This window comes from Aquila chrysaetos, chromosome 4 (genome assembly GCF_900496995.4).
Source record: "Aquila chrysaetos chrysaetos chromosome 4, bAquChr1.4, whole genome shotgun sequence".
Lineage (NCBI taxonomy): Eukaryota > Metazoa > Chordata > Aves > Accipitriformes > Accipitridae > Aquila > Aquila chrysaetos.
In genome coordinates, this window is record NC_044007.1 from 38,324,370 (window position 1) to 38,336,443 (window position 12,074).

Sequence of the window (12,074 nt, forward strand, 5' to 3'; positions counted from 1 at the left end):
ACCACGAGAAAGACAGACCGCGGACCTGAACTGCGTTAACTGCTTTTCCTCTGTGAGGCACAAAGCAAAGTGAACCAGGGTCTCCCATCCTCCTGGGGCACGGGGAAAGGGCTCTCTGGAAAAGGGATCTTTCAGCTGCTCTAAACGTAAATGCCAAGCCATCCCTTACTTCTTAAATGTCTGCTTCCAGCTTAGCATTACAGTCTATGTGGAATTAAGTAGTGGAGCTGAAATGGAGTTTGGTGGTGTCCGTAGTTGCGACCCAGAAATCAAACCCTCCCGCGCCCAGCTAGCCAGGAAAAATAAAGCATAATATGTAAAACTATACATACACACAGTAACGCATAAAAACATTAGGGCAAGGGTACTAGCAGGAGCAAGTGGCACTGCTGGAGAAGGGTGGGAATAAAAAAAAAAGACGAGAGGAGAACGTGAAACGCAGAATGACTTTGCAACTTCTTTGCAAATACAGTATCTAAGATACACCAGCTGAAAAAAAAAAAAAAAAGCCTAAGTTTCTCCGGTTTTGTTTGTTTATTTACCTGCGCGCACTTCGCCCCCAGTCCGTAACTGGATCCCTGCAACGGGAGCCGCACGCCCACGCGGATCGGCGTTTTCCTGCGCAAACAGTTCCAGTTCCACGCCCTCCCTCCCACCCCGGGCCCCCACACCGCCCCCCGCAGAAGGCCAGGGAGGGCCACACTGAACATACTCGGGGGGTCGCATGAAACGACTGGGGGCGTAAGACAAGCACGCATACATTTTCGGGATGCAACAAAAGGGAGGCAAAACGCCCCCCCCCCCCCCCCGCTGGACCTCCGTGGCCCCGGACGGCCCCTCTTTAAAACGCCCGGCCGCCTGCCGCCCGCCAGCGGCCACTGGCATCTGCAGCCCGCGTACCTGCCTGCCTGCCTCCCGCCGGCCGGCCGGGGCGGGCCGGGGGGTGTCGGGGTGTCCGTCCGTCCGTCCGCCCGCCCGCCCGCGCTGGCCTCTTCCTCCTTCCCGGCGGGGCGCGCGCTGCCTTCCCCGCCGCGTCAGCCGCCCTCCTCCTGCCGCAGCCGCCGGCGGACGGGCTCCCCCCCCCACCCCTCCCCGGGCGGTGGCGAGCGGCGCCCGCCGCGGGGTCAGGCGGGGACTCGCGGCCGGCCCCGGCCCCCGCCCCGGCCCCGGCCCCGCCCCTTCCTCTCCCCTCCTCCTCCGGCCCCTCCTCCAGCTCCTGCCCCCCCCCCGGCCCCGGCCCGCTGCCGCGGAGGGCCCGCAGGCTGCAGCCGCCCGAGGGACAGGCGCGGGCAGAGCTGCGCCTGCTGCCTGCAGAGCCTGCGGCTGCCGGCCAACACTGGGATGTGGGATTCAAGGCCGGATTACCGGGCTCCTCCGGCCTCCAGTTAAACCGCCCGGATAATCCAGGGCGATGGGGTCTTCCCCACGCCCAGCACCAAGCGGGCAGCGCGCGCTCCGCTGCGGGAGCAGGTTTTGGGGTGCGGGGTGTGGGTGACGGTGCCCTGCAGCAGCGCCTGCGGTGCTGAGCCCTTCGCGGGGACTGGTACGCACCGCCTGCGTAATGCCGGGGCGCTCTGTCAACGGCAAAGCCGTCAGGCCCTGGCACAGGCAGCGAAGATGGATTTTCGATGCCAGCGTTTCATTCATCTGGCCAGCAAAAATGAATTAATCGGGCTGGAAGGAGGAAAGAGACGTTGGAGACGTGAGCCGGGGTGCAGAAGCGTCCTCCTCCTTCTCTCTTCTAGGTATTATTTTGCCTTTTTTCTTCAGTCGTCACTTTTCAGTGCTCATTTCTCACAGAAGGATGTGGTAAAAACAGAGTTATCGGTTTGTCTCAAGGAACAATTGTTGTCTTCTGGCGGCTTCTTCCGTGCTTCCTGCCACGCTTTCTTCTCCACAAGATGCAGCACAGAAAAACCCACCCCACCTTTAATTTGCACAATCCTGCCTCAAAACACTTCTGTGTATCAGATTCGTGGTTCCGAGTACGGCCAACTGAGGTTCACCCGTGGCATGCCTAAGAAGATGGTACCAGCTTGGAGGCTTCACAAAAAAAAGGAGAATTTCAGGAAGGCCTTAGAGACGGGACGTGAGACGAGGGAGATTGTTCCAAGCACAGAAGGGGCACGGGTGAAATTTTTGAGTGGCAAAAAGAGGAAGGCAAGAGACTACTGAGAAAGGAAACAGATCTTGTATCCTGAGATGCAAGAAAGAAAACAGAGACTACAGAGTGGGCAAAAGTGAATCCTAGACAAAGAGCTCAATCTGATGGTCTGGCAATAGTTAATCTGATGTCCTAGTATATCTTAAAAGAATGATCGCTACATTTGTGGCCCTTCAGTACAGTTTGGGTAGTTCCTTCCTTCCCTGCTCCTAATTAAGCAAAGGAGTGAGACAAAAAGGTACAGCTAAAAGCCACATCTTTGAGGAAAGGTAGGAATAAGCAGTTCTTGCCAAGATGGTATGATTTCATGCAAGCTTCCTCTTTTACTCTCTTCATTTAAGGATTTTGCTAGCACATTTTTAGTGGGAATGCTGTTTCAGCCCATCATTATGCCCGGTCATTTGACTGCACCAGACTTCACTTCTGGTCTCGGTCTTTCCTTTAGCCTTCCACCACTTGCTGGAATTGTACACTGGAGCTGCTGCAACAATTGCTGTTGTGTTGAACATTTCTCTTTCCGACTGACAGCTTCTTTAAAACTGTGCTGATGGTCCACAATACAAACTTGGAAAATTGCCAGATTTTTTTAGATCATTTATCATAGAAAGCTGAAGTACATTTAAACATCATGGGAACTACCGACCTGTCAGCTTCACCTCTGTGCCTGGGAAGATCATGGAACAGATCCTCCTGGAAGCTATGCTAAGGCATGTGGAGGACAGGGAGGTGATTCGAGACAGCCAGCATGGCTTCACCAAGGGCAATCCCACCTGACAAACCTAGTGGCCTCCTATGATGGAGTGACTACATCACTGGTCAAGGGAAGAGCTATGGATGTCATCTTTCTGGACTTCTGTAAGGCCTTTGACACGGTCTCCCACAATATCCTTCTCTCTAAATTGGAGAGAGATGGATTTGATGGGTGGATTGTTCGGTGGATGAGGAATTGCTTGGATGGTCGCATCCAGAGGGTAGTGGTCAATGGCTCAATGTCCAGATGGAGATCAGTGACAAGTGGTGTCCCTCAGGGGTCTCTATTGGGACGAGTACTGTTTAATATCTTCAACAATGACATAGTGGGATCGAGTGCACCCTCAGCAGGTTTGCAGGTGGTGCAGTTGGCACACCTGAGGGACTGGATGACATCCAGAGGGACCTGGACAAGCTTGACAAGTGGGCCCGTGTGAACATCATGAGGTTCAACAAGGCCAAGTGCAAGGTCCTGCACCCGGGTTGGGGCAACCCCTGGTATCAGTACAGGCTGAGGAATGAAGGGATTGAGAGCAGCCCTGCGGAGAAGGACTTGGGGGTACTGGTGGATGAAAAACTGGACATGAGCCGGCAATGTGCGCTCACAGCCCAGAAAGCCAACCGTATCCCAAGCTGCATCAAAAGAAACGTGGCCAGCAGGTCGAGGGTCCCCAGCACAGGAAAGACATGGACCTGTTGGAGTGGGTCCAGAACAGGGCCACAAAAATGATCAGAGGGCTGGAGCACCTCTCCTATGAGGACAGGCTGAGAGAGTTGGGGTTGTTCAGCTTGGAGAAGAGAAGGCTCCGGGAAGACGTCATTGTGGCCTTTCAATACTTAAAGGGGGCTTATAAGAAAGACGGGGACAAACTTTTTAGCAGGGCCTGTTGCAATAGGACAAGGGGCAATGGTTTTAAACTAAAAGAGTGTAGATTCAGACTACGTATAAGGAAGAGATTTTTTATGACGAGGGTGGTGAAACACTGGAACATGTTGCCCAGAGAGGGTGTAGATGCCCAGTCCCTGGAAACATTCAAGGGCAGGTTGGACGGGGCTCTGAGCAACCTGATCTAGTTGAAGATGTCCCTGCTTATTGCAGGGGGGGGTTGGACTACATGACCTATTTAAAGGTCCCTTCCAACCCAAACTATTCTGTGATCTTTGTAACCTTCTGTTTCTCATAAGTCTTGCATACATTTAACACTACGTCCATGCGGGTGTCCTTGATCCATCTTCCATGTATAATTGTTTAGAATACAGTCACACAGAAAACTATTTTCAGTACAACTTCCAAAAGGCAAATCTCCAGACAAAAAGGTTATGCAGCTTGACCCATTCAAGAGATTCACCCCTGTTATGCAGAAGTAACGCCAAAAAGTGACAAGAGGGATTCTTGCCATATTATATACTTGGGAGAAAGTGTTTGATTAACACAACTAAACCTTTCCTGTAAGGCCTAGATTTTCAGGAATTAATCTTTCAGTATTAGAACACTATTTCTGCATTGGATTAAATTGGTAGAGGCAAGACTGAATAATAGATGTATCCACTCTCCTTTCCCTTCTCTCCCAAAGAACCTCAATGAGGAAAAAGTCTTGGAAGGTTTCCTCCTGTATCAGGACAAAACCAGAAACAGAACAAAAAATGTTCTTTTCCCCTCTCCCAAAAGGAAAGAGCTGTTCGACCCCAGAGTAGCTTATAACCTGATGTATCATCACAACATTCTTGTACTTCTAAAACACTGGATAAAGTACCTAGTTTTGTTGGTGCTCATCCCATACCGGCACCAGGATTTCGACTTCCAAAGCTCTAACAAGGTACTCTTGTATTGTTTATTCCTTGTCTGAAATTAAAAATTGTAAAAAGCATCCATTTTAAGTGAAACCCACCTCAGTTATCTAACAATAATATGCAACTCTTTCAAGAGTTTTCCTGACACTTAAGAACACAGAGCTAGCAGGAAGAAAAACAAAAGGACAGTCATAAACAGCAGCTTTTATCAGTTGAGGAGGCTGAACCACTGGAAGTCTCTTCTAGTCCTTTTTTTTGCATGTGTGAAAACCACTACAAATCTTTCTTTGACCTGAGAGAATCCATTTTTCCTGCTTTACATGCAGTTTGACACAAACTAGGTGGCTTGAGAAAGACATGGTCCTCCTGCAAGTGATGGGTTGGCTTGCTGACAGCCTGGGAAAAAGATTCCAGTCTGAACCACAACCTGCAGAGGCAGCCCTGGCCCCTCCATGATATTGCTGCGGTGGTGGAGCCCCTGGGCAACTGTAAATTCGCACTCTTTCCAAGTTCAGTTCTCTGCACCAGAGACTCTTCTGTGGCTACTCAGGCTATCACACTCCTGTACAGCCACAGCACAAGACAGAGATATCAGTGACAATCTTAACAGCCACCCCTTCAGTATAAGCAAATTTCACCTAAGGTGAAATCCTCCTAAAAAAAAAAAAGGAACAAAGACAAAAATTACTTGCCACTACAGTCAACCGTTTCTTTTCTTCCATTGTAATTGCCCTGTAAGAACAGCATGTTTTCCTTTTGCTCTGGCATTCCGCTGTGAGGACATAAGTACACACTCAAGGTCCCTAATAATACGTCATCCACAATAGGAAGCACTAAACCTAGAAGATCTTTAAAAGGTCAGTCGCAGTCCTGCTGCTGAACAAACAAAGCTAGTAGAGGTGCCTCATTTGTTCCATCATCTGTTTGTTCCATTGTTTTCTTTTCTTACACCTATCCTTGCAGACAGGTTGATCTGTTTAATTACACAGAGGTCAATGTCTGAATAGCTCACTTAGAAGCACCCGCAACACTGAAAGAGAAAATGGGAAAAAAAAGAGATGATGATGACATCCTGATTTTAAAGCATAACAAAACTCCTATCAACATCAGCAGTCTGGTGCAAAGACTGAGGTCAGAGTAAACCCTTTGTGCAGTCACTGAGTAGTTGTGGAGATGGTGTATTCTCCACCTTATTGTGAGACATCAAACCACCAAGAAAGGGGGAAACATTTTTTGCAAGGTCACCATTACTTCTGCCTTCTTGCTATTCCTTCTTTCATTCTCTTTGTTGCTTCACCAATTTGCATGTCTCTGCCTTTCTTCCCTTTGCACTTCTTCCCCATAGCAACTCTGCCTCCATACATCCTACTTTTGCCTCCTCCCACATCAAGAAGCTGCCTAATAGTGCAGGCTGAACTTTAGAAGGGAAAATTGCAAAGACGAAGGGTTGTTAGCTGATGTGGCCTGGTAGTGAGCTTTCTAGCACTATAGGCTATAAACCAAAGTAGGGAGAAAAGAAATAGACTAAAGACAAGTGGAATAAAAGAAGTTACGAAAGTTTTAAAGTAGAGAGCAGAAAGTTATACAACGTGATCTTTCACCTAGGACTGTCTGTTCAGCAGACCTGACAGTACATGCTCAGACTAGTTAGATTCCCCCACAACCACATACTAGCAAGGAAATAAATCAATGATTACGTATCGTGGGAAAGGCTTGTTGTGACATGGCATTCATCTGCCACTGAATCATGTTCATGAAGAGGTTCCTATCTTCAGGCACACAAATCCTCATTTCTTCAGAGCAAGTTCCTGAAGGAATGATAAAGTTTGCCTTCAGGGGGCTAGCTAACTATTCATACTTCTAATAAGCTTAGAGCTTTACAAGGTATACGTATTGAATTTACTTTCCTCCAGTAAGGTAGTATAACACTCACATGTTTTATTGAACATTTGACACATGGACTACAGCAAATAAGATGAAAGTTCAACACAAATGTTAAATAAAAAGAAACTTAAGTGCTTTATTAAGCTCCTGGAACTTGGTTGCCAAATCACATGTGGGGATCTCTATCTAACTCCCATTGTGCCTCCAAGAAAAAAAATCATCTTCTCCAAAGCATTGCCATTAGACTTTCATATCAATACCCAAATCAGAACAGGTAGAGAAGAGTGGAGGTCACCCTTCTTGTAGCCAGCATTTTAAGTTGGTTTCACCTGGTTATATTTCCTACACCTTTGGATGCTTTGAGTTTTGTACTTTGTACTCATCAGTGTAATAAGTAAATCTAGATCAAATTTTGCAGAATTGGATGGAGTCCACCACAGAAGGATATTCAGGTGAGGTGCCCACCTCCAGAGTGTAAAGAGAGACATGTTTCCAACTCTTAGCTGTCATTAAATAATGGTCATTAGCACTCTAATTCTGAGACAAGGTGAATACCAATGAGTTGAGTAGGAAGAAGATATTGCCAAGTTTGTGGGTGATACTTCAGGACATGTAAGCACTGTTACTTAGCCCCTAACTATGAGCAGCTTTCAACGCAGTAAGTACAGTTCTTTTGAAACAGTGAGAGGTAAGCAATTGAGCATGGGATCCTCCAACTAGCTAGCTAGTAAACACACTTCATTTTCTCTCCCTCCTTCCAAAAAGTAAATTTGTTATTCTTTTATCATATCCTCTTACTCAGCTGCTATGGCATGTTATGCTACCTTTAAGTATGTTCTCTGTAAAGTTCAAGGTTAATTAGACCAGAAGGTTCACTGCCCTTCAGCTTTTGTTACTGGATACATTGTAAGGTTCATCCATTCACACCATGAGCCTGTTTAATTTTTGCATACAAAGCCGAGCCCATTGTTTGCATTCAGGATCCCTGCTGCTATGAACTATTTGTCATATGAAATACCAGTCACATTGGCTACAGCATCTAACAGTCAATGTCTGCAAGCAGAATTAACTAAAATAAAGGAAGATAGTATATTCTTTAAATCTGTAATGTACTTCTTTAAAAATAATAAAACTATTAATCTTTAATATATTAAATAACAGTTCTCAAACATCCAGCCAAGAATTAGAAGCTATTTCTCTACAAAAAGACCCAAGAAAAAAAGGCAGTATGGCATGTATTACAAGGGTGCAGCATGTATTACAAAGGTGCTACATAATTATTATATTTAGATACCTCCAAATGGAAAACCAAAGGATACAACAAAGAAAACATGAGAGGACATATAGTAAATCTTACTCACAGCAACATGTAATAATTAAGCAGATGATAAGTTAGAGGCCCTAAGTGAAACCCTAACTCTACTTTTGCTTCTTAAAATATTTTTATAAGAGGGAATTGGGATTAAATCTTAGTGGTATAGGAAACAAATACATCGTGATATAACAAGGAAAGTCTTCAAGAAGTTGAAATTGAATTAACTTACCAAAGTTTCAGTGTAAGAAAACATCCCACTTAGAAAATAGATTTATTTAATGAAGTGGGTTTTTTGTTTCTTCTCTTTTCATTTTCATTCCAGCTGTGGTTGCATTTTGGGGAACAAGAAAGTCCCAGCCTCAGATGTTTCCCATGAGTTGTCAGGAAGTACCAAAGATGAGGCAACAGCTTTCCCAGAAATAAAATCTCAAAACCTACCACAAATTCATGGAGCTGTTCTTATTTGTCTTAATATAGGAGTTGGGATGTAAAGTCTTTAAACAAAGAGAGTAAGCCTTTTTAGTGGGCAAGAGTAGAAGGTTGTAAGGAAGCTAAGTTACCCATTTCTAAGTGAAGTGGAGGGGTTAATAGAGGTTATATATGTGAAGTCTTTTTAATATAGGTGTAAATCAGAAGTGTTGTTGCTTAATGCTCACTCTTCATTAACACAGGCACTCTTTTCAGTCCTGCTGATAGTGAGAGTACAACTTAAAAATTAAAATAAAGTTTTTGTTTTCCTTCAGTTCTGTTGTTCTGCTTTCTCATCTTTACTGTCTTCTGTTCTATGACCTTTTCTGCACTGTAATGCAATACAAATGAAACCAGATTAAGGAAACCTATGAAATCTCTTCTGTAGGGTAAACTGGGAAAGACCTGAAGCTACTCATCTTGTTTTTATAAACTTGTACACAGAAATAAGAATAGTGAAATACAACGAGCATACAACAGAAAGATAACTGAACTGGGCAAGTGAAGGAGAGATACCCATGTTACTAAGCCCTGGGGTATGTAACATGCTGTAACTCCATTCTAAAAGCATCTATTTCGTAATCAACTCTTGCAGAGGTCCAGCAGAAAGAATAGAGCGAGTGTCCCAGATGTGCTAACCAACTGGTACCTGGATCTGCTCTCAGTACAGCATGTTTCAAACACTGGTAGCTATCTGCATCTGAGGTAGCTTCTTTGCTGGTGGGAACTGGTGGAAGTTTACAAGAAATCCTTTTGCACACATGATAGGAGATAGCTACTCACAAAAGGTCTATTTGGGAACTGTCTGCAGTCCTAGGAAGTGACTGAGGCACAATATTTAAAGTAGGGATTAGATAAACCTAAACCAATGTTAAACCAGTGCCATGTACTCCAGAATATTTTCAGATCCTATCTGTTCCTAAAGAGTTATTTGGGGAAACTATCCACTGTCTCTCCTACACCTAGACTTGAAAGGCAAAGTTTTGGGTGCAGTCACATATTCTCTAGTTTCTTCTCCATCTTATTCAGACAACTGTAGTAAAAATACCTGCCTGAGGCCTTCTTCCAGGGCTCTGGTATTGTGCAACAAGGAAGAGGGATTGCTGGGACTCCCTTTCTGCAGAGCTGGGGTTTCCCACCCTGCCAGAGGCTGCTTATGTTGTCTCCCCATACCAGAGGTCCTCTGTGCATTTCTTTCCCCCTCCGCTACCCCATTGATTCACTGAATCTCTTCAGTCCCCCAATACTTTAATTCATTTTTCCTTCATGGAAGGAAACATGTCAGAGAGCCAGTGAAGTGCTTTGGAAGAGCTGAGTTGGGAATAATGCTCTTAAGAGGGGTAATGGCTTCAGTCAAATATACTTTGATCTGTACATTGTTATAAAACTAGCTGAAACTCTCAGCTCTGCTAACCCACATACAAGAAGGTAAGCTCTCAGTCTCTTTTTCTCAAATTCTCATTTTGCTTTTTTCTAGTTTTCAACATAGTAGCATGTTTTTGTTTTTCTTTGTCAGGAACATTCCCCAAGTTTCACAGTTCACCTTGAGCGCTGGGCTGGCTGCTCATGGTGTAAACAGGAGGTGAACAAAACTTAACTGTCAGAGGGGTGGGCTTAGCAGTCATAGACACAAATAGAAAGATAGGAAATGGTTGGGAGTAGAGCAAATTATTTCTCATGAAGCAATATCATCTCTTGACATATTTTTTTCTCATATCCTCTAATTTTGTATCATCTTTCTTTACTGGTATCTTGACTCTTACTTCCAGTCTGTGCGTGATACCAGCCTCAGTTACCTAGCTCTTGCATGCTTAGATAAGGACATCCATTCCTTCTCTCACGTCTTTTTAGGTTTTTTTCTAGACTATGATTATTTTTTGTTCATCTAGTTTGGACTTTACCCTGTTGGTTCACATGCTTCTTGAAATGAGGTACCAACAGACACCGCGCCTGCTGCAAGTTGCCATGTTGATCATTTTGTCTTACCTGTGATACTCATGATCTGAATCCTTTAAAAGGCTTTGCTTTTTCATAACAATATGACATGGCTGACTCACAATCAGTTTATGATTCACTGTGTGCACTGATCCTTTCTGAAGAATGTTTCCAATAAATTTACTCCCTTATCTTGTGATTATAAGTAGGAATAAAGTATTATATATGCTGATTTCTAATCCTATTTATTTCACCAGTTTCATAATTTTGAACTATAAATTTCTCCCTCAAAGTGCTTGCAACTCTTTCCAGCTTAGTGTTTCCCACAAGTTTAGTAAGTATAATCTTGCATGTAATTAATGAACAGACTGAGGACAGATGCCTGCATAACCTCATTTTGATATGCTTTTCCAGTTTGGTAGTGACCAGCTGCTCTGCATATGCCATGGTTATGTAAGTATGCTGTAATCATGACTTTTCTATCTAGCACAGCAGTATCCGATCAGCGCATTTTCTGCTAGCTTGATTGTAAGGTGTAATATGAGAGGATACCAAAAGTCACAAATGCCAAGACAAGACAGCTGTCACTTCTTCTCATATATGTGGCCTGCTCTCACTGAGAGAAAATAGGTCACCATATTGGGCTGGCATTGTCAACCATTCCTCATAGTAATAATGTGTTTGCAGAATGTCCTCCTTATATCCCCTTAATTGTGTCTTGCTTTCTGCTTTGGCATAGTTGGATTTTTTTTTTTACCATATTGCTTTCTGTTTGGCAATTTGATTTAGTTTTTTATTTTTGGTATGGTTCTTTTTGAGTTTGGGGGTCAGTGTCATTGTTTAACCAAGTTGATTTTTCTGCACTTTACTATTCCTTGGATCAGTGTGGTTTGGGCACATGTAACCTCTGATTTTTTCAGAATTATTTTTTATTTTTACTTTCTTCCCATGAAATCTTATCTAGCAATGTGGAGAGTTTCAAAGATGTTTTTTTTAAAGTCCATTGTCTTTCTTTCTCTCTCTTGTCATTTCATGAACAGTTGTGCAACTTGTTTGCTAATTTTGTTCACTCAGCTAGATTTGCTTAGATTCAAATCTAGAAAGCCTTCCCTATAGGATGTCTTACATCTTCTATATCAACAGGATCTCTCAAACTTTCTACCTGTTAGCCAACTTTCTCCCACTGTACCCATTTGCCAGCAGATATCTGTTAATTTGAGTAGTGAACTTGGTGGTAATGAAGGACCTTAGTATGATTTTATTTGAAATCCTCCCCTTAAAATTATATCCCCTGAATCTTCCTTATGCAGTGCTCTATAGTACGGTCATACCACAGCAGGATCTTTCCTCTGCATTCTCTTCACCCCTATTTTGTTGCAGTTATTTGAGCAGATCTCCTGATGAGTTCTGGACCTCAGAACAGGCACTCATGTTCTCAGTGTGCAAATCATGGTTTCCCGTCATACTTCAGCACGCAATGTTCTTTTGTATCAGTATGTGTTTTGTGAACTACCCTACCATGCTTGCTATGCTAATGAAATCTTGGTGCATAAGCAAAGCTTGTCCTGCTTATTTGCTCAGTAGTATACAATCATCTAGGGTGTTCAGCAGTTGGACCCTCTGTTTTTATTTATGTGATTAGTCAGATAAAAGGCAATAGAGTGACAAAGCAGTTGTGCCTTATAGCACTAATCTATCATCTGCGTAGCGTGGCAGTTCCTGGCATCAGTGGGATGGTTCACTTGGTTAGCTTCTGCTGACACCTAC

General features: G+C 44.1%; 1 protein-coding gene across 3 annotated transcripts in view; it reads right to left on the reverse strand.

The window, feature by feature from the left end:
• Nucleotides 1–1,087, reverse strand: part of LOC115340635 (serine/threonine-protein kinase Sgk3) — a 64,819-nt gene extending 63,732 nt beyond the window's left edge. For 2 of the 3 annotated variants that reach the window (XM_030012536.2, XM_030012528.2), the window contains exon 1: nucleotides 901–1,084. The gene's annotated coding sequence lies outside the window, so the exon portion shown is untranslated. Of the gene's footprint in view, nucleotides 1–900 lie in introns of all 3 variants that reach the window. The other variant, XM_030012537.2, reaches the window with a different exon arrangement.
• Nucleotides 1,088–12,074: the final 10,987 nt, after the last annotated feature.